At 41.7% G+C, this 23,498-nt stretch overlaps 2 long non-coding RNA genes across 2 annotated transcripts; both read left to right on the top strand.

Annotated features, from left to right (window-relative positions):
* Nucleotides 1-16,292: 16,292 nt before the first annotated feature.
* LOC112903304 lies at nt 16,293-17,737 on the top strand. Its single transcript, XR_003230780.1, has 3 exons — nt 16,293-17,041; nt 17,386-17,635; nt 17,719-17,737. It is a non-coding gene; the product is annotated as an uncharacterized LOC112903304 (long non-coding RNA).
* Nucleotides 17,738-17,956: 219 nt separating this feature from the next.
* On the top strand, nt 17,957-18,760 carry LOC112901996. The gene is made up of 3 exons (XR_003230453.1): nt 17,957-18,019; nt 18,092-18,140; nt 18,654-18,760. It is a non-coding gene; the product is annotated as an uncharacterized LOC112901996 (long non-coding RNA).
* Nucleotides 18,761-23,498: the final 4,738 nt, after the last annotated feature.

The following is a 23,498-nucleotide window of genomic DNA, read 5'->3' as shown; positions in this document are numbered from 1 at the left end:
TTGATCTACATGTATCTCAAATAGTTCTTAACAAATACTAGAAAAATAATATATAAGGATAGTATTATATCCTTAAAATTAATAGGTTTGCTATGGATAATTCACACTTTAATTTACTCCTTTACTTGTAATAATAATAATAATATCTAAAAGTTGTCCGAAAATTATAAAAGTTGTCATGGAATCCTTTTATTGGTGTATAACCTTCTTTTTTAATATAAAAAATCTAACGCATTTCAAGAAAATTAGACTATACATTATTCACAAACACATAAATCTCTTGCACTCTTTCATACATCAAGGCAAACTATGAAATTTGTACACCCTAAAACATTATTTTTGCTCATATCAGATGGAAATATTTCTTATATGTTTTATACTACATATAAGTTGCCATGGAGGAGTTTAGGAGTTTTTTGAAATGTTTTGCTATTTTTTATGAATTAAATAAATTTTCATGACTTATAAATCAATTTTCGTACGCCAATTTTTTCTTTTTATATTATTTTTTTGTTATTTTTCGTGGAAGCAAGAGCGTGCAAGGAACAACCACAAAAGGTAGCAACTTAATTGGATTAAAGTTGTGGCCTCTAGAATTTTATAAATATTTGGAAAGGTTAATATAAAAGGATTACATCACTCATTTAGTCACTATTGATGGTATAGTGTAGTTACTCACGAAGCAACAGGTCACAGATTCAAAGCATGGGAATGCAGCAAGTGCAGACAAATGTGGCGTTAGAAATGATGTTTGCCTTTTCTCGAGAGACTGAGAGAAGCGCATGCGCGGAGACTAAAGGAGCTTCTACCGGAGGGTTCTAACTAGTCTGAGGCATGGATGTGGGATTGTAGTAGTGAAGGTCCCACGTTTTCTTGGACAACAACGCAGTATACTCTTCTTCTGTGGCTGCGCGCCGCCAATTAGGACCGGCGATGGTGCTGCGCTATGTCTTCGAGAGACAGCGGCACTGTGTAGAATCTGGAAGGCTGACTTTGCAAGGAGTTGCTATCGGAACTCATCTTTAACTATTGCTATCAAACTATGCTAAGCAATCAACCACTCAGGCGCGGCGAACGGGAGGTCGTCATCAAGAACAAGCCGGTGGGACAAATAGTATGTTCTCAAGATAAAAATACCAATTTGTTTTGATCCACAAGTCCAGCACATTTATTATGTCGCAACACAGATAAGCTACCGGCAGCATTAGCAGCATGCTATTACATGAGGGACCGGAAGGGATCAACCTTTCTTTAAGGAAAGCTAGGCAGGGATCAGTGTGTTACGGGCTTACGGCTGGATCATAGGAGCGCTAGCAGCAGCGACAATCTCAGAGGGGCATCTGGTATAGCACCAGCATCGCAAGATGTGACATGCCCCGTCTATGTTTCCCGCGCTCTCGTCTGTGCATGCGAAGTAGCAGCTGGGGTTGAAAACGCAGATCCCTTTATAACTGCCGCTCAGGTGCCTGCACGTTTGTTCCGCAGCGGACGCCGCCTCTGCAGGAATGCGGGCAGCATGAACATGTATGCAAACATCGCCGTTAATAATTAGCCAAAAGATTAATCAAAAGTACGTACCGCCGGTGGCCAGGATGACGAGTATTAGGAGGAGGACGGCGGCGGCGGCGGCGGCGGCAGAGAGATTCTTCGGTGAAGCAGGCGCCATTGTTTGTTTCTTGGTGGAAGTTGGCACCTCGAGGAAGAATGAGCGAGCAGAGTTCGGAGAAGTCTGGAGAAAATCATATATATACTGCACAAAAGAAAAATATCACTACCAGACAAAGTACTGGATTCTCCTATTCTATAAATAAATATATGGTCCTCTCCGTCTGGGGATTCTCCTATCCTATGAATCTTGGATCGTCCGTCAGCATGGCCGTCACTGTGATTTTAACGGCCCTAAAGTGAACCAGATAGGCAGATACTATGGACCCCATTGGCTACTTTTTTCATTTCTTACGTGATAGGATTACTAACAAATATTTTAATTGTTGGAAAACAATAATGCTGATAGTGTAAACTAAAAGAACAACAGATAATACTAGTATGATTACCTCAAATAAGAGTATTTGAGCCAAGCTCTACGACAACATCACTCGAAGCTGCGAAAAATTAAGTAAAGCATCTCTCTGCGGTTCAACCAACTAATCATCTTGGTTTCTTCTTTCCCCTTTTCTGAGCATCCGATGGTTGCTTCTTTGACAACATCCAAGACCTAAATTATGCATGGACTAGGAGAGTAAATAATGGTGACAGAAAATCTGGAATTATAATCTAGTACACTACCAATCGGATTAATGAAACAAATCAATAAGAAAACAACTCACCGCTTGTTTGCTTCAAGAATTCAAAACATTAAGAGACAAGAGGGGCAGAGGGCATTCGACTTTGCCCCTTGCGTCGGTGATGCCGCCGTGCCTGCCTTACATACTGGTGTGGTGCGGAGCACCGAAGCTGCGAGCCGGCTACCGGTTGGCGACGACTCGGCCTCAGCGTCGGCGTCTCGGCGAGGATGTGATTACGCGGACGCGAGGCGGCGTGAGCAGGCAGCGAGCCAGGCGGCTAGCAACCCTTGGATTTCAATCAAGTGCAGGCCTACGGGCGATTCACTGCCTAGGGGCCAGAGCCAGGCCTGTCCGTCAGGGGTCGGCAGGGCATCTTTTTCTTTTTTTTATACTTTATATTTTATATATAATATAAAAGCAGCTTACAAAATCACCCTCATAGATAGCGAAGAGTACAAGTCAGGTCCCGAAGGACACGCACATTTACAGCCTCCAACGTACCCGAACAAAGTGTCGGCATTCGGTACAAGGAAAAAAAATGCTAGCCGAATCGCTGGATCTCCAAGATGGCGACGTAAACGCTGGTGAGCTCGCCGCCGTTGACTGACGTCGAGGGCGCCGGGGGTGGAAAGGGCCTCCTGCTTCAACGAGCTGAGGTTGAGGTGGGGTCATCGTGACCACAAACCACAAGCATCTCCAGCGAAGTGCGTGAGGTTGAACAATAGTTCTGGAGTGTAAAAGATTGGCACGATGAGCTTCCATGGTGGCCGGCGATCGGCGATGAACCCTGGGGCCATTGGCGTGGCTTCTGAGGAGGAGGAGCGCGACTTGCTTGTTGGATAGTAGTAGCTGCTTGGGGACGAGCGCCGGTGGGGAGGCGCATCTGTTCCCAAGAAGCACGGCTGATACTTGGGGACGAATGGCAGCGGAGGCAGTGAAGACGACCGGAATCGAAGTAGACTCAGGCCTCAGCCATGGAGAAGGCCTGGCCCAGCGGATCTGTAGCGCAGATGGCCGGATCGACCTCTCCGATGTCCGGATCCACAGCAATCACAGCCGAATCGGGGATGGGAATGAACGAATCCAAAGAGCCATGGGCGGAGATGGAAGGGGATGGATTCGCTTGGATGGGAAGGGAGTGGGGATTTATTTTATTCGTACTCACCTCAAGCCCGCCGCAGCCGATGATGAGAAGCACGACTACTGCAAAGCCGGCAGCGGCGGCGGCAGTGAGGGAGTGGCAGCCGAGCCCCATCGGCTGCCCGACGCCCATCCAGGCAGACTCGAGACACTAACTAATAGCTATGACTAGAATAAGGAAAGTAAAGGGACCGGCCCACTCCCTCTCGCCGCCGGCAAGCTCGCCGGGGACCTAGAGAGGGGCCGGATCTGGGTCAAGCTCGGCGGTGCTCGGAGAAGGAAGTTCGCTCACTCCTCTTTTTCAACGCAGCAGAGTCGATAACACCCCGAATAGGATTAGAGGTTGTCATCTTTTTCTGTTAGGGAATTAAAGGCGAACCGAACATATGTTAGTTGGTTATGTTTCTTGCAGTAGAATCTGCCTACCGGGCTCAGAGTCCTCGATTCGGTATGGATGTTCATATTTTTATGTTCATATTTTTCTATATGGTAGGTGACCTCACTGCTAAAACGCTGGCTGAAAGCGTCTCTACGCTAGCGCATAAAGATGCTTTTTGACACGATTTCTAGGACATGTTAAAGTATCACGATATTAGACACGCTTATAGCGTCAGTAGTGTTATAAAAAAGATTTTTTATCACGTTACTGAAATCATCTCAAAAAGACACAAAGTTAGACACGCTTTAAAGCGTCTTTATAATAGTCTAGACATGTTAGAAAGCATATCAGACAATATCTATAGTTATGTAAAGATGCTTTTTACATGATTGTCAAAATGTTTCAAAATAATACGAGGTTAGATATGCTTTGAATGGTAACTAGCATGTAGGCACGTCATAAAGCGTATCAAAAAAGTAAACTAGAAGGTTCTTCACGGGTGAACTCAAAACGAAAACATATCTTGTGTAAGTCAGATTTGTTGTGGAGGTGAGATGAAAATGAAAGTTACGCGTGAGGTGAGAGATTTTTGGTTCGAATCCTGCACACTGCACACACATATTTCACATGAAATGAAAAAAACCGTGTATAGGTCTCCTCAAATCCGAAATACTGTTTTGAGTTTTTTATAAATTAGACATGTTTTATAAATGTATTTAGGAGATTGTCTCTATATTTATTAACACGCTACTGTACTACGTAACTACACCGCTAAGCATGTTATATATATGTGTATAAAATTATATCAATAAGATGAGTAAACATGCATGAAACGTGTTATATACACATATTTTCTTTCATAAACACGAATAAAGAATTCATCTCTACAGCGCCCGACACAGTCCATACAAAGACGCTCTTAATACACTTTTGAAAGCGTGCCAAAGCTATAAAGATGAAATAAAGTGTGTCTAACTCTAAATATGGTGTAGCTATAAGAGGGGTATTCTGGTACTGCCCGTCGACAGTGAGACGGCTATGGTGATATCATCAATCTTAGATCGGAACAGCCGGTCCAGTCTTTCAGAGGTGTTTGTAGGGGTACGATTTGCGTGCTAGTATTCATAGGGTGAGTGTGTTCGCGTGTACGAGCTTCTATATCTGTAATGGTGTTTCGAAAAAAAACATAGCACCAGATCCTCTATTGTTTTCTAGCACAGAAGCAAAAGTCCAACGGAAATAACACGGAGGGCATACGCAATACTCCCTCCAAATTACCCTCCATATCGAAATATTTATTCTCATTTGACCTTTTATCATAACTTTGACCATTTGTCTTATTCAAATATTGTGTGTACATCGTTTATTTTGTTTGTGATTTGCTTCATCATTATATGTACTTTAAGTGTGACTTATCTTTTTTGTATATTTGCATAAAATTTTGAATAAGATGAAAGGTCAAGAGTTTTAGGAAAGATCAATGACGACAAATATCTCGATACGGAGGGAGTATATATGAGCAAATAAGTTGGACGTGTTTGTTGACCACTTCAGATTATGTAAGCTAGATTATACAATCTACTCTGTAAACAATTAGGCCCTTAGTAAACTTAACCATACACAATGCACCAAATCGACAAATGATGCTTAACAAGGTCTTCGTACTGGCTGGATGCAGTAGCATGCATTACCGGAACAAAACACATTAGTGCTAGTTGAGAACGTACCCCTTTAATACATGATTTCCAACCGGTACCGTAAAATTGAGACTAAAGGCATCGGCCTCTATTAATGGCTAATAGCACCAACCAGTACCAAAGAGGTAATATAAAAACTTCAAAAAATACTTTGAATAGGCCTACACAAGATATTTCAAAAAATACTTTGAATAGGCCTACACAAGATATTTCAAGCGTCCGCGGTGCATAGGATTGAAACCAACTATCTCACGCCTCGCAGGTAACTTTCTTACCATCTCACCTGCACAACAAATCTGTGGTAGATAAGAGATGCTTTTCTTTTGAATTCACACGTGAAGGATCCTTTTGTACCGGGTCATAATATAACACCACTTCCCAGTAGTAATACCAACCAGTACTAATGCTAGTTTTGGCATTAGTATCGGGTGGTACTAATCTACACATACTCATCTCCCAATAGTCCAATGTGAATCCCAACAACAAGAGCCAACGCTCTTGGCTAAACTGCACTAACCTCCAGTTCCTACCGCGATTTTCTTTGACAAAGGTGATGTTGATGCTACCGAAAGCATGTGGAGTACTGTTGATCAAATTATCGCAATCAAGAACATGATCGTACTGTGTACATATGCAGATATGCTTGACCCAAGTGACATGGCTGAATATCCACAATCTCAGACTCGCATGTGGCGAACTAGGAACTCACGTAGGACCTCTCTAATGTTGCTAACGAGACCAGATTACCAGGGAGGGAATCGGTGGTGACGGTGGTCACATGCTCATTGCGCTGTCTGCTTGGCCTGACCACTACATCGTTTATAGGTTCACCTCCTACAGAGACTTAAGTGAGTCCCATACAAATCTCTGTAGTACAATTGGTTCACCTCCTAGCATTGGAGCACATACAAAGTTCAAACGAAATTGTACAGAGCATATATATGTGTTGTTCGAAGGAAATTCTGCAAACTAGCCCATGCAGAAGCACGGGTTGGCAGCCAGAAATTAACATTATTACAGTGATACTAAAACAGTTTTACAGTTATGTTGCCAAATTTTGTGTCACGTCCATGAATGGCTCAAACCATACAGGTGCCATTGTTTTATTTATTTATTTATGGTTCCAAACGTTTGGTTGCAGGAATAGGTTTTTACTGTTGCTGGTATATATACGAGAAAATCAAAATTTATTTATTTATCACAACACATACAAAGTTATATAGTATTATTACACGAGGGCCGGGAAAGGATTGGATCATTGTTTAGGCGGGGATCGGAGCGTTAGCAGCAAGAGCAACAGTCTCGGACGTGCATCTAGTCTGGCACCAGCACTGGAAAAAGGCACAGAAACCGTCAAAGTTGTCGCTGCTTTCGCCTCTGCAGACACGTTTGCAGTCGTCGTCGTTGATCCATGACCAGCACGCCCCTTTATAGTTGCCGCTCAGGTGCTGGGTGCAAGGATAATCCCCAACAGACGCCGACTCTACATCCATCCAGGCGGCCGTGATGACGAGCAGGAGGAAGACGGCAGAGAGATTCTTCCGTGAGGGCGCCATTATTTGCTTGTGTTTTCTGGTGGAAGTTGGTACTATACAATGAAGAAGTTGGCCATATATATACACTCTTATAACAAGGGGAAAATCTGTGACTACCCGACGGGCCGGGGCGGATCCATATATATTTCTCCTGTCCTATGATCCCCCGTCAGAGAGGCAGCAGGCATGTGTTTCTTCTCGGAAATATTAAAGCACGGGATCCCCTAGTGTTTTCCACCGCGGAAGCAAAAGTACATGATTCCCTAATATATCCTATGATCATCCATAAGGGCACGCATCAATTTTTCATTTTTTGGGAATTAAAGCACAGGAACAACCAAAACCCGTCGCTTTTGTTTCGACACCAGTGTCCTAGATGCTGTACATGTGTACGAGGACCTAACGCAGGCCGTGATGTAAGGAAGTTACCCCGTTACGCTACGATTGTTACGCTATGATTGTGATTTTGGTGATTGTGCGACAAAATAGTCAATGGGATTAACAAGTTTGATAACTCAAGTTTGTAGGATTTTTAGGTCCTATGGACAGAGTCCAAACCATATACAAGATGGTCCAAATCGCTGTCAAGATGTTCAAGTTACAGTGAAAATCGGTTTATTGCATCAGTGCAATGACTTCAGCAGAGGATGTCAGTTGGAGTTCAACGGCTAGTATGTAGGCTGAGTGTGACCGGTTAAACCAACGGCTTTATTCATTTCAGGAAAAAGCATGTAACGGTTAGGAGTGGATCTCTAGCCTATATAAGGCCTCACCTCGGGTCATTTGAGGCTACTGGAATTCGTGAGAAGCTACCCACACTATGTAGAACTCCAAGCCACCCAAGAGCTTATTGATCACATCCTTAGATTTAGCATAAGCTTTGAGAGTGTAGTGCTAGGATTAGCTCTAGAAAGAGTGTGAGAGCAAGGTGCTGTGACCTTGTGCTTGTTCTTGAGTAAACCTCAAGCTTGTATCTCGTTGTGCCGGCCCCTTGGAGTCTTCGTGGCTTGTCGGCAAGTCTTCGACCCTCCGGCTTGGTGTGGAGCGGCGACGAGGGCTTTGTGCGGGGGATGAGGAGACCCCTCCTTCGTGGGAAGCTCCATAGTGAATGTGGCATCAAGGTGACCGGGGACTTGGCGTGAGTCTTAGTGGCCGAGCCTTTATGCCAAGTCAAGAAGAGTCCTGGAAGAGATTTGATGACCGGAAAGTAATACTTTTAGTGAGTGCTTTAACAACATGGACTAGGGGTGGCTTAGTGCCTACCGATATTATAGGATAAATTCTCCAGTCAAGAGTTTGTTTCCTCTCATCCTCTCCTTTACATTTCCGCACTTCATACTTGCAAATTGTGTGCCTTTACTTTCTTAGTGTAGTTTCTTGCTAGGATTGGTTATAGGTTGTAAAACTTGTTTTGGCATGAGGGTTTCACACTAGATAAACCATAGTTGCAAATCTAGATAGCATGCTTTAGCTTGTATTTTGCGCAAACTAATTTTAGCCATAGGTTAAGGTTTGAGAATAGCCTAATTCACGCCCTCCCCCTTTTAGACTAAGAACACCGGTTTCTTTCAAGTGGTATTAGAGCCAGGACTCACTTTTTTCACAAACAAATACTAATTCCATTGGCAAATTGTGAAAATCGGCTTATTGGAATGGTTAGGCTTCACCGCCTAGTGAGTTAGCTTGTCGGGGAAGGGATGGATCCCTTAGGAATGGCTCCACAGTTCGATGGCACGGGCTTCCAACATTGGAAGGTGTTAATGCAAGCTTTTCTCCATGCACGGGGCCTAAATGTTTGGAGAGTAGTGAGTGATGGAATGAAAAATGATGGTCACCAAGAAAATAATATGATGTTATTGCAAAAAGTATAATATTATCTTCTCTTTGTGACAATGTGTTCAATCGTGTGTTTGCTTGCAAAATTTTCTTTGAGCTATGGAAGACTATCAATGAGAACCATGCTCATTGATAAAGTTAATAGTTTTAAGCAATTTGATCATGAAGATGCTTCATCAATGTACTCACGGTTGAATGTTCTTGTGAATGAGACTAATTCCCTAGATGTCAAGAAGATTGAAGAGACAGAACTCATTCGCAAAATCCATCACTCCCTCCAAAAGCCGGACTATGATTTGGTGACAACAATTCTCTATGAGAAAGAACTCAAGACCATTACATCAAATCAAGTCCTCAACAAGGTGATCGCCCACGAGCTCCACAATGGCATCAAGCCAAGAGAGCCACCTTCTTCACTGACATATTATGCTCTTGCAAGCAAGCAAGCCAAGATGTTAAAGAAGATGGTGATCCAAGAGAGCTCAAGTGAAGAGGAAGAAGAGGATGCAGCCAAGAGCTCCTTAAGTGACGAAAAAGAAGAGATGGACCCCAAGCTTCTCAAGTAAGCTAAAATCTTGAACAAGAGCTTAAAGAAGATCAACATGATGGGGCACATGGTCTTTCTCAAAGATAGGCCTCACCATCAACTCATGAAGGTTGAGAGGATCAAGTACAAGAAGAAGAAGAAGAAGAAGCAGGAGAAGAAGGAGAAGAAGCCCAACCATGAAGCTCTTGCTATCTTCGGAGAGTAGGTGAGTGGTGGTGAAGAATCAAGCGCAAGCTCAAGCGATGAGTCGATCAAGAGATTCACTATCCGCACCAATACTGGCGCATCATCCTCATCAAACATGTGCCTTATGGCCAAAGATATGGAAAGTGAAAGCGATGTAAGTGATGATGACTCCGACTCTTCCTCTTTTGATGAATTTCTTGACTTGATTCATGAGCAACAAGGAGTCATGAAGAGACAAACTAAAGAATTTGAACAACTTAATGCTTTCAATGATCTTAATTCTTCTCATGCTACAAATTATGATGATTTGTTGTGCAAATTTAAATTGCTTAGCAAGAAGCATGAATAGCTACAACACCCTAATTTTTAAATTAGAAACTTAAATAAATATTGCTAGAATTCTCTTAAGGTCCATAAGGTTTTATTTCCTCATTTTGATTTTTAGAGCATTTACCGTGAATTAATAGCAATTTAATAAACTATAAAAAGAAATATAAGGAACTATACGATTTTGTGCATTTCATGCCCCATTGCATTGTTTTATTGTTTGTCTTCTATTTGAATTCAAATTTCAAATTCAAATTCAAATGCATTTGAATATATTTCTTTTTTCTCTTATCTCCTAGTTGGGCTGGCCCACTCTTTTTTCTCTTTTTTCCTCTCCCATTTTTCCTTGCAGCCCAGCCCGAGCTGGCCTTTCCCTTCTCCTCTCGCGCGCGGCCCAGCCTTCTCCTCTCTTCTTTTCCCTCCGCGCGACCCAGCAGCCTCCCCGGCCCACCTTCCCCGCGTGGCCCGCTCTTCTCTCCTTCTTCCGCTAACAGCCAGGGCCCACCCGCCAGGGTCGTCCCCGACCTCGAGCCAGACTCGGGCTCAAGGCCGAGTCCACCCCGGCACCGTCTCGCCCGCGCGCCGCCTTAGGCCCGCACGCCCAAGTGCCACAGCCGCCTCTATTTAAGCGCCCCGTACCCTAGCTCCTTGTTCCTCAAGCCGCAGCCGCCGCCTCCGCCCGTGAAACCCTAGCGCCGAAGCTTCCGCCGCCGCCATTGCCGCCGTGCTTCGGGAGCTCGCCACGCCGCTGCTCCCTGCTGTCGACCAAGTGCCGCAGGAGCACCGCGGTGGGGTAAGGATACTCGCCCGCCGCTTCTCTCCCTCTCCCTTGCTTCCCCACAGCTGCACGACCTCGCCGCCGATCCCGAGCCGCCGCTCCGGCCGATGCCGCCGCCCCCAAAGCCCTTAGATCAATTCCCTGTGACGCCCGCTTGCTCCCTGTGCAGTTCCCACTCGAAACCAAGGCCGGGAGCGCGTTAACGCGTTTTCCCCGGTGATGCGCCGTCGCTCACTGCCGCTCGCCGCCGCACTGACCCGCCGCCGGCGTTGAGCGCCGCCGCCCCATGTCGCCCTCGCGTTCCAGCCGCCAGATCCAGATCCAACGAGTTAGATTAGATCTAACCCGAGTCAATAGATCCGGATACCGATCAACTGATGGTCATTTTGCGTTTTAACCCTTGAGTTTTGTATAAATCAACCCGCAGTCCACGGTAGTTCAAAAGTATTCACGAATAGGTCCTTTTTCTTCTGATTAGGCCCTTGACTTTTTCAAAAATAGAACCGCAGTCCCAGATCCTTCTGTTTTACAATCTAACCCCTAGGTCTAAGATTTAATTATGATCTAGCTCTCGGTTTCTACGGTCAGAGCCCTTTTAGTTTCAAGTCTTCTACAAATAAGTCCCTAGAATCATGTTTTAGCCCTAACTTTTCCGTTTTAACTCCATTTTCATCGATTCTTACGCTCACGCGATCCTTACGACATATGCAGCAACTCTATTATATTATTTTGCTTTATTTATATTGATTGGTATATTATTTTTTATTTATTTTATTTGTTTGCTTGTATGTACTTGTGTGTTATGATAGATGGTACGCAGTTCGAGGGTCCGCAAGAGCCAAGCTCTGAAGACGTTCCCGAGCAGCAGCAGTGCTTTGATAAAGGCAAGTGGTCCTTGATCATACTCCAGTCCTAAAAATATTATAAATACACACATTTATTTTATATGCATGCATGTGTCTAGAATATGATGGATCCCCATTTAAGGATGTGCATAGTTTCTGTTGAGTTTCCTTGATTAAACCTAGGTTATTATTTATATTGTATCTATGCTAGTTGCTTTTACTTAGATGATGGTTGGATAATCTGGAGATCATGTTACACTGGTTTACACATGTTATGGAATACTTTATTGATGATGATTGAGATCATTGTATTAATCAGAACATGGAGAACCATCCAGGAAAACAGTGCAACCACAATACTACATGGCTCTGGTCTTGGCTAATTAATTAGAAATCTTAGCTTATGCTAATCTTACAGGAAGGGCAAGAGGGGTTGCATCGTCGGGGTATAGCTCGGTTCTCTTGAAACATATTGATATATGTGGTTCTTGGCTAAGGCATTATCTCATTAGGGAGGGTTATGACCGCTTTGACTTGAAACCTTAGCGGATTGTCATAAGTTAGGGAATCTTTGTAAAGGCCTCGTAGTGAATTCCTGCCACTTACCTAGGAAGTGTTTAACGGCCTTGCAAACCCGGGCATCAAAGAAAACACAAATTGTGGGTAAAGTATACAACCTCTGCAGAGTAAAAACTGATATATCAGCCGTGCTCACGGTTAAGAGTGGCTTGGACACTCATATGATAACTAAACTTTAAGATGATCTAAAGCGATGTTCTTTGTTTATTTATGATGATGCTTATCTATTACTGATATATGTTTAAGGGATTGGTATATACTTATATTTAGTTAAGCTTGCGTAATAAAACTTGTTCAACTAAAAATGCTTATCACAGTCAAACCATGTCAGCTTTTTCTTGATTATAATAGCCTTGCATGTCATATAATTTACTCCACTTGCTGAGTACCAACCATAAGTATACTCACACTTGCTTTATTAAAAAAACAATGCTACTCAGCACAAGATAATTGTCCAGAGTTCCCTGAAGATCTCGAAGAGTACTAGGCGTATGTCTCCCAGTCATCTGCCTGTGAAGTCGAAGTCCGCTGCTAGTTATAAATATTTATTTATTCGCTTAAGATTAAGACTGTCGGTCATGTAATAAAGTACTATTATACTCTATTTCGTTAACGCATTGTTTCGGGTATTCACTTGTAACATCTACTGTATGTGCGGAACTTAATCCTGGTGCACATATGGGATGCATTTGGTTACCTTTTCTAAACTGGGTGTGACAATAGCTCAAATAAAAGATTGAGAGCATGCATTAAGAATGAAACTAATGATCTTTGGGGAGCAATCTATCCCTTGTGCAATCCCTATCCATCTTTAAGGTAGATGCTTCAACTTCTTGTATTGATTTAATTGTTGAATCTTGCTCTAACCCTTGCAATGAGAAATGCTATGAGAATGTTGTTGTAGAATCATGTGATGATCTCATTGCCAAGGAGAATGATGAAGGCTCATGAGGGACTTGGCAAGATTGAAGGGTAAGAGCACTGTCCAACCTTGTCAGGATAACCGTGAGAACATGGTGAAGAAGCTTGAGAAGGGAGCAACCGTGACATGTTTCAAGTGCCATCAAGAAGGCCACAAGTCCTACAAGTGTCCTCAACCCAAGAAGATGGTTCCGGATGAGAAGAACAAGAAGAGCTTCACCGTCAAGAGTTCTCTCATCTACACCAAGCCCAACCGGAGAAATAAGAGCAGGAGCACCTCCTATGTCATCAAGAAGAAGAGCAACGGTAAGGTGGTTGCTCACGAGGTTGGGAAGAAGGATTGGAGCACAAAATGCGACTTCAAATGCATCAGGTGCACACGTAATCTCATCCCATCTCTCTCTATTTACATCTGTGTCAGGTTGCGGTTCTCTTGTTTAAACAAGAGGGGAAAGAGTTTTTACATCTTTTATATCTTCTATTCCTTCAGTTTTTCATTATCCTAATGTTGCAGTAATCAGTACTTATTTAGTTTATGCAACACTTCTAATATATTCAATACTAAAAGCTTCAGTGCTGATACATTCGGTGATGAAGTAAAATCCCATATTACTAGGAACAATCCAGTACTTACACTACTCTCTGAGCAAAGTCTAAATATGGAGTCATGGCCCAATGACACTAATCGGTCAGCTAGGCATAGTCGTCAGTGAATTACTCGTCATTGCTATATTGTTTTTTTATCCATTAACAAACCAGTTACCATTTGGTTATTGTTAAACCAGGGGCCCTATTTTACATGCATTCTCGTCTTCTCGATCCTGTTAGCATGTGGGCTGCTCTCATGTAGCCTTTGTTTGGAGAATGGAAGTAGGTCTTAATGCTCTCCAGGGTGCAGCTTTGATGTATTTATACCAAATTTGGTTTTTCTGTTTTAAACAAGTGATTATTCTCAGATAAGTTGGACCATGCATATAGAATATTTGGTTGTTGCTTCCCCCATCAGTGGAAATCCTCACTTTTCATCTCATCAGGCGATTGGGATTTTTTCAGGTTCTTTTGGACTGAACTCGAGGCTCCTGGTAGAATTCTGATTTTTGCAGCCAGCAAGGAAGTGGGTTTTTGCTGCTGCCGGAAGGCTTCTTACCAGTAGAAATAAGCACATAAAGATTAGTCCAGCCACCTGCACAATGTTTTTATGATGTATCTGTGTGTTTCACATTTTTCTTTCAGTACGAGCTCCGTGTGTTTGTTACACAAATGCATTAATGTGATCATAGATAGGCAATAATAGGCAAAGTACTATATTAAATTAGGGGAAACAAAAGGCTCTTTTTTATGCATTGGTGGACAAAAAGGAACCAAATCATAGTGCATGGGCTGAGTGGCAGAAGTCTTTACTTGGGGCCACAAAAATCCACCGGAGTGGTTTGCGGTTTTTGCTAGAGTAAGATGTGTTTTTTTTCACCTCTCATGCTTGCAAAAACCCTGCAATTCCAGCGTGGTGGCCCCCTGGATGCATGCTTTAAATTTCTACAGGGGCTTGACTAAGCAAGTGCAAAACTACATGCTGGATGCCTGCAACCCATAAACTTTTCTACTAGCATTATCTGAAGCAATTTAACAAATTTTAGTAGGCATTTAAATACTATTCAGTAGTATTTTAAATGTTCAGTTCAAGTAATTTTTTAACATTTCACATATCTCATGTGATAGCTGATAGACTCTCCTTTTGTCTGGAACCAAGACTTTTACATCATTTTAAATCACAGGACAAATAGATTAGGTTCCAATAGATGAATAAGCACAAGCCTTTTCTGAATCAAAAGTTCCTTGCTTATTTCTCTATACATTTTGGAGCAGTGTGACTTGGTTGATTTGCAAATCCTGCACTTCTTTCTCTTTGCCTGAGCATTAATCCCTTTAGCTGGCACATTTTCCCTTTTTCTGCCATTTAACTTTTGATCTTGGTGGGTTGTTTATGTTTGGCGATGTAGTTGCACAACCAGAGGCAGCTAGATTAGTTGGGTTATCAAGGATTATAGATGAGATATCACCAGAATGTCATGCCTGCAGGTGCATCTGATTTGTTATCGAACTTCATTAGGCAGTTAGAAAGTAATAATAGCTATGAGAACAGGCAAATAAATATGCTATGATCAAGCAATATTGTCATAAGGTCAAGGCAAAACAGTGAAACTGTTGGGAAATTTTTACAACATTCTTTCTTCTCAATCTAATTCCTCTTTATTTTTTCTGTTCTTACATTGCAGATTCCCAAGTTATCCAGCACGGGAGATCAAGTACAAAGTATGAAGCAGATATGATGTGCAATATGAACCAGATTAAGTAAATAAGTAAATAAGTACATATGTAGTGAGAGCAAGTACATTTCTTGCCTTATTTGTCTAAATATGTACTTTATTAGGCAATAATGCGGTTCTAGATTAGGCAAATTATGCAATTGTTTAAGGGAATAATGTGTTTTTGAATTAGCAAAAATACGATCATGAATTAGATCATATGGAACTAGCAATGTTTGTTACCAGATATATTTAGCCTAGCTTATATTTACTCCTAATACTAACTGCACTTACTATTCTTTCACTAATCTATGTTTCCTTTCCTCGTTTCAGTCACACAAAACATTGTTTAGGACCTGAAAGGTGATGTGCCTTTCTTTCTTCCTGCAAGATTCCTCAGCGAATGGGCACAATAACATACTCTTCAGCTGTAAGGCTCACTACTGCAAAACAATTTGCAGGGACATCCTGTTATTTTCTAGGGGCGGGTCGAAAGGTAACCCGCTCCTACAAATATAGCGAGATTACTGTAGTATCCGACCCGCTTCTATAAAAGTATTTTTAGGGATGGATGACGCTATCACCCACCCCTGCACTACACCAAAGCCACTCAATTTCGTTGGCCAGATCTAATTTCGTCGGCCAAAAACAAGCTGACGAAAATAACTCGCTTATTTCATCGGCCAACACAAGCCGACGAAATTAGAACTTGTTTTCATCGGCCTAGCGCAGGCCGACGAAAAAGGGTTCATATTTTCGTCGGGCTAGGCAAGCTGACGAAAATAGGCCTAATTTCGTCGGCCAACTGCGCCGACAAAAATATCGGTACCTAATAGTGCGATTTGGATGTCCTTCCAGTGCCGCACGCATGCATTTCTTTGCCCCGCGCCCGAGCCCCCCGCCCCCGCCGCCACCGCTCTCGCCGCGGCCCGCCGCCGCCGCCGCCCACAGCCCCTCCCACGAGCTTGGCGGCGGCGGGGCCTCCTCCCACGAGCCCCTTTTCCCCATGGTTTTCTTCCTCCCTCAACTCCAAGACAAGCTTGGCGGCTGGGAGATCCACACCGTGTTCGACAGGATCTGCCCCCTCCCCCCCTCCTGCGGTTTCCCCTCTTCTACACCCTGCTCCTTGGGTTCACCGGCGGCCATGGCCTCCCCCGGTGCAGCGCGGGTCGGGCATCTCAAGGGCGGATCCGGTCCTCCCAGATCTGCGCGGCAGTCTTTGGAGGTCTGCTGCCTGCTGCTGGTATTCATGATCTACCTGCAATCAAATTTATTTATGAATAAAATGAAAACTATAGTGCTACCTGTGCTAGCTATATATCCTGACATTTCTCTTTTGACAAACAAAAGTTAATAAAAGAGAATGAGTGCACGGGTAGCAATAGCATCCAAGTTTCACGTCTGTCCAGTCATCCAATTTCGCAGACCACAGCCAGATACTGAAGTTTGCAATCATGCATGTTCCTCAAGATTGTGGTTTACTAAAACTTGTTAGACTGAGCAGCAAAGGTTTCTATTCCGTCATGCTGACTCATTTTTGTTGATGGAGTGTCACCATACAGGATCACCGTTGACTCCAGCAGGCTCAGTACAAATTCCCTGAGGATAGTTAGGACCCAAACATTTCCCTTCAGGCTTTTCCTGCCCGAGACTGTTTCTTTAAAGGGAGCTTGAAAAATAGCAGTATATTACTTCTCTCTTGACTTGACACGCTAGCTTGGTAGTGAGATGTATTGATTCTTTATTTATCAAATGATCTGTCTCGTGAACTAGTGCAAAACTGTAAATAAGCCTAGAAGTTAGAAACATGCTAGTAAGATATTGCCCTGCTTGCTGTGTTCTTTGAGAAACCGTCTGCTAGCACGTGGTATGCTCTCTGTCAGAGAGACCCTTAAAGAAGAAGCCTTCTGTTTCTCCCTTTTCATTTATTTGAATTGACTTTCATTGCTTGAATGCTGAAAATGGGGTATTGCAACTTGCTCGGCACAAAGGCACCAACTTGACGATTTTGAATTTGAATTTGGCAGAAATTGGAGTTCAAATTTCCTTTGACTGTGTCGTGCGTCCACTTCATATGCTCTTCTATTGGAGCATATATCGCAATCAAAGTGCTGAAAACAAAGCCATTGATCGAGGTTGCCTCGGAGGATCGATGGAGAAGGATATTCCCAATGTCATTTGTATTCTGCATAAACATCGTGTTGGGGAATGTCAGCCTGCGCTACATTCCAGTCTCCTTCATGCAGACAATAAAATCTTTCACTCCTGCAACAACAGGTTAGTGATCTGATCTTGTCATCCAATGTTTCCTGTGTTAGTGTTTCATCAAGTTCTGACCAATCTCTTCCACTGCGATACAGTGATTCTTCAGTGGTTGGTTGCTGGAGAGTGGATTCTTCAGTGATTCTTCAGCGATACAGAAATTCCACAGCAATTTTGTTGTATACCCTAAAATTGCTGGAGAGAATAGAGCTCAGTATATGTTTTTAAATTGATTTAGATGGTGCTACTATGTTCTGGGTATTGTTTTGGTTAGGGTATATTAATTTTAAAGTTCCTTTGAATACTGATAATGTTTTTGTGCACTTGTGTTGCAACTTCTTAGGTTAATACAGTCCCCCCTGTTGCACCATCCAGTGAGCAGGGCAACCCAAAGGACAGGTATACTGTATATGTTTTTCTTTTGTAATGAAAATTTGTTACATGACAATTCTGCATTTGTATTGATTTCAGGGAAAGGAGCAGAGAAGACTCTACAATTGTGGTGATTAATGACCGCAAAGTAAGTATTTAATGGTCACATGTTCTTTTGCACTTGGTTAGTCAGTTGAATGATTTCACTGTTTTGGTTGGCTTGAATTTGCTTGACAAATATTCCCTGTATTATTGGATCCTGGGTTCTATGATGACACGCTGTTAAGAAGTTCTTTACTTGTACTGACTAGTCATATGGTTTTCCATTTCATAAGGTACTATAATCCCAACAGAGTTTAATATTTTAATACAGAGATGGAAAAGATATGACAATGTTATTACGTCATCTCAATCTCATTTTCCTATTGAAGCCAGACAACCTGGTTCTGTTCCACCTTCCTATTCTTCCAGATAGCTACGATCACACTGATACTTCAATTATGAGGTTAAGATTGGTAGATATTTATTATAGAATTGGTCTACTACTCAATAAGACCCGTATCACAAGTTTTCCCTTGATTTATTTGTTATCTTGTTAAAAAAAGGTCGGTGGCACACCTGAACTGACATTTCTTTGGGTTATGTATTGGCTGCTCTAAAGGTTAACTTGCTGGACAGTGAGTCAGGGTCCTTGTATGCTCTCTGTAGATCCTGGGTGCGCAATGGTGTTCCACATGAAAGTCAGGTTAGCCCACTTTTCTTCTTTCATATGTAATTGTTCTCAGATGGAGTGGTTCTTTTAATATGTAATTTCTCTGAATCAGTTCAATCTGATTTAGCAAGTGATGACCATGAAAGCAATAAACAAGGTCTAGGGGATGCTGCTGTCTTTTCAATTGGGCAAAGATTCATCTGTTTCTGTACAATGTAAAAGTCTGTAAGCGTGCCCTATATTCTATGCACAGGATTAATCAATGAAATTATTAGTAAACACAGAAATGTATCATATGGGGAACTCTTTTTTTTTCAATGCAAATGTTTTTTTAGCAGGATTCTATTATTTTCGTCGGCCATTAAAGCCGATGAAAATATATCCATTGTTTGCATCGGCCACTTAGGCTGACGAAAACGTGAACATATTTTCGTCGGCAACCGACGAAAAAGCACTTATTTTCATCTATTTTATTCCGTCGGCCTAATTTCATCGGCTGACCGACGAAAATAGCTATTTTCGTCGGCTTTTGGCCTATTTTCATCAGTTTCTGGCTGACGAAATTACTCTATTTTCCTGTAGTGCTGGGCATCATTTTTAGGGGCAGGTGACACCACCCGCCCCTGAAATAGCATTTCTTGGGGTGGGTGACGTCACCACCCGCCCTTGGAAATGATGGTATTTCTGGAGGCGGGTGATGGTGTCACCCGCCCCTAAAAGTATATTTTTAGGGACTGGTGATGGCCTAACCCATCCCTAAAATAATTTTCAGAGGCGGGTGGTGGCATGATCCGCCCCTGCAAATGATCCTACGCAAAAAAAATTATAAATTTTCCATATGATCTTAGATGAAGTCAAACTTTATATCAAAATTATAGAGAATGACGAGATTTAAAATTTTATAGTTGATAACATTTTCATTTAAGGTCATTTAATGGTCCAAAAAATTATTATAATAGTTGTACCTTACATATGGCTATGACTATAAGTATCTATAGTCATACTTTGATGTTTCTTCACCTTTATATACACTAAAATATACTCAGCATATTTTTTTATCTATAGTTCACAATAACTATAGTATAGAAGTTTTACTTTTTTTATTTTGCCATATGTAAAGATTTAAATGAATTTTTGGAATAAAATTGAAACTTTTAATTAGGGCTGGGTGGTGGCGTCACCCACCCCTACAAATCAATTTCAGAGTTAATATAAAAGAATAGTATACCCCATAGAGTCACAAGTAACTCACTGTATAGTGCAGTGGAGAGGAATGTACGTGCGAGGCTTTAGATATGCGGTTCGAATCCCAGGTGATGCAAGTGTGCATATTTTATAAAATAAATCTGTACCTCAATAGTATAGGAGTTTGTGGTGGCTGGCTGGAATATTTTTTTCTTTTTTCTTTTTTATTTTGCTATTTTCTATTTTTATTTTCTAGAGATGGATTTGTAGGGGCGAGTCATGGTCCGCCCTTAGAAATCAATTTCTAGAGGCGGGCATGTTACCCACCTCTAAAAAGTATTTCTAGCTCCGAGAAGTAGGGATGGACATCGCACCCATCTCTAAAAATATATTTTTATCCATCCCTAGAAACCTTTTTTAGTAGTGGCTCCTACCACTGTATTTTTTGGTCTGCCCTTATAGAGTTTTGAGTTTTCAACTTTGATCCATAACGACGACTTTCCCTTTTTTTCTCACAGCTTGTTGTTTGGTGGCCTGAAAGTTTATCAGATTATCATCGGCAGCAATTTAGTTGCAGCTTAACCTCAATTTGATTCAGGAGCAGCTTGGTTAGCTCTAATCTTTTGTTTGGGCAGTACAGCAGCAGAGGCAATCAGGCAATCACATGTATACTGGTAGTTTTGAAATTTTGTTAATGTTTAGAATTTAGATGGGTGAAAATACGTTTGTATATGTTCTAATTTGCTTACTATTTTTCAAAGCTTTGCTTATGGAATCCTAAAAGTTTCTTTTTTATTGCACTTGTTGAAACATCGAGAAGCAAGCAAATTAGGAGGGGTTATTAGTGCGGGACTGGTTCTTGGTGGGAAAATTAGCTCCGATCGCACTCTACCAGCTTTTTTCCAGAAAAGAAAAGCTAGCTCTGCGTGTTTTGTTTTTTTTTCAAAAACGGAGCGGCCGTACGGCCAGCCTAAATTATAGCCGACCGTACGTTAGCCAGGTCTTTTTATTTAGAAGTTCATCTATAGGGAAAAAAACTCGGACCAGAGATCCAACTGTTTGCTTCCGCTTTAGTACTACATCAGTTCACTATACTGGACCTTGCTGTTATTTAATTAAGAAAATTCCATATTTGACACTTCAAAGTTATTAATTCCTTCCTTTGCCCTCGAAAGTTAAATTTTTCTTATTTGACACTAGGCCTGAGTTTGGTTCCTAATTTGACGACACTACCGTCTATTTTCACTAAATTGAGGATGAAAAGACAATTTTACTTTTGAAGCCTGTATTGCAAAATAGACCCAGCCTGTTCGGTCCCCAGCTTTGACGTCTGAAACGCAGTCTTTGCTTCCTCCCCAGCGCTTTCAACCGAACATGATGATAGCCCGGTTCCAGATCCAAAGAAGAAAACCAACTAGCCCGGTGAACCCATCCTTAAGCTCATCAAATACTGGGATAGGAAACTTGCCTTTGATGGTCAAAGCATTCAGGAAACGGTAGTCCACTCAGAAACGCCAAGAACAATCTTTCTTGCACACAAGCAGCACTGGAGAAGAAAAGGCGCTAAGCTTGGCTGAATAATGCCTTTGGTTAACATATCCACTTGTTTCTGGATCTCCTCTTTCAATGCTAGTGGGTAGCAGTAAGTTCGGACATAAACAGTTTTGGCCCCACCAATAGTATGACATGGTCACACACTAGTACAGAATAGATCTTTCTTTTTGACATTTATCCTGACCTGGGTTGGATCCGGGAGTAATGAAAGCATCAGTTCCGGGTCCGACAGTCGAGAGCCTAAGGGGGAGGGTGCGGTGGAGGGACATTTAGTCCCGGTTGGTGGCTCCAACCGAGACTAAATACCCTAGCCTCTTTTATCCCCTTCTTCCTCCCCTGCCCGAGCCATTCCTCCATTGTTCTTCCTATGTTCTTGGCTCGGGTGAGGGAGGTCATGCTCATTTTCTCCATGATTTGTGAAGGCTTTTGATTCCCGTCCATCCAACTATTCCAGACGTTAGAAACTTTATCCTCTCATCTTCCATTGCTAGTGCAACTCATTTTATAGTTTAGAAATAGAGAAATTCATTTTATAGTTTAGAAATAGAGAAATTTGAGGTTTTTTAGATTGGAAAAAATGTTGGAGTTTTTTCGATTTATACACCATTTGAGCTTAAATTTACTTAAAGTTTGCATGTGTAGATGTGATTTACTTGTATTAGTTGATCAAAATGACTATATGAGTAGAATGTTATTTTTTGAATGGGAGTATATATAGAGAGAGAGGAGTATGAAATGTAGATATTAAAATGAGTATATACAATGGGAGTATGAAAAAATATAGATATGAAAATAAGTATATAGATAAATAGATATTAGTCGAGTATAGTAGAAAGTTTTTACTTTTAGAATGGGAGTATACACACACACGTGGAGGGATTATTAACGGTTAATGACTAATTAATGTTTATTATTGTTGATATTAGTTGATGTAGTAAGCAATTGATTTAGTTTATTATTATTTTATACATGTGATAATTTTCCTTGGTGCAGTTAGCTGATTTAGTTTATAATTGTTATCATGTATTGATTTTAGGTTGTAATTACGTATTCTGAAATGAATTATTTTAACACTCTAATGAGTAATTAATATTTATTCCGTAGAAATAGCTTTGCAACATGATGCATTAGAACGTCATGCGTCCGCTCGAGCGTTGGTACACAATCATTTGAAGCGCACTGGACATTCCCTTGAGTTCCATAGGGAAGAGCGTATTGGACTTGTTCAGGGTCGTATTCGTCATTAGATTAAGAAAACATTTGATTGGCTCGCGCTACGTAATGCAAGACGAAAATTTTAGCGTGAATTTGATGTTAATTTGCATGGTACAGATGATAAACGCAAGTTGATGGCTTGACGCAAATGCGAGGCGCGAAGCATCGAGGATGGTAGAAATTGAGCATTCGGTGTCCAAAGTTTGCGAGACGGTTCATGAGGCATCGGTCAATAGGTCTTATGAGTAGTTTGCACTAGCATGCAACTTATTCGGTATTTTAGATATTTTAATTAATCATGTTGTGTAATGGATAATTTAGACCTTTTAATTAATTATGGTGTGTGATGGATATTTGAATCTTTTAATTATAGAGATTGTTGAATAATTTTGTATTTTGGACCTCTTAATTTATTATTCATGTTGTGTGATGGAATTCTTTAAGTACCATATCGTGCAATGCAGATGAACCGACAATGGATGTACAATGTTGATCGACGTTCCAAGAAGTTCATTGATGGCCTGCATTGTTTTTTGGATGTAGCCGAGGTAAACAAGTGGAATGGTTTCATGTGCTGCCTGTGCAGAGATTGCCAGAGCAAGAAGGATTACTCCTCTTCAAGGACTCTTCACAGCCATATTTTTGCTAGTGGTTTCATATTCAATTATATTTGTTGGACTAGTCATGGAGAAAAAGGATTTATAATGGAGGACAATGAAGAAGAAGATTGTGACGACAACTTTTCTGGCCACGCTGGATTCGGTGCTATTGATGATGGACAAAAAGCTTTATAGTCAAGGTGTGAGATCTACGGTACCCTATGTCAAAAGATAGAGTCTA

This window comes from Panicum hallii, chromosome 8 (assembly GCF_002211085.1).
Source record: "Panicum hallii strain FIL2 chromosome 8, PHallii_v3.1, whole genome shotgun sequence".
Classification (NCBI taxonomy): Eukaryota; Viridiplantae; Streptophyta; class Magnoliopsida; order Poales; family Poaceae; genus Panicum; species Panicum hallii.
The sequence above is the reverse complement of the archived record's forward strand: the minus strand, read 5'-3'. Positions and strand labels throughout refer to the sequence as shown.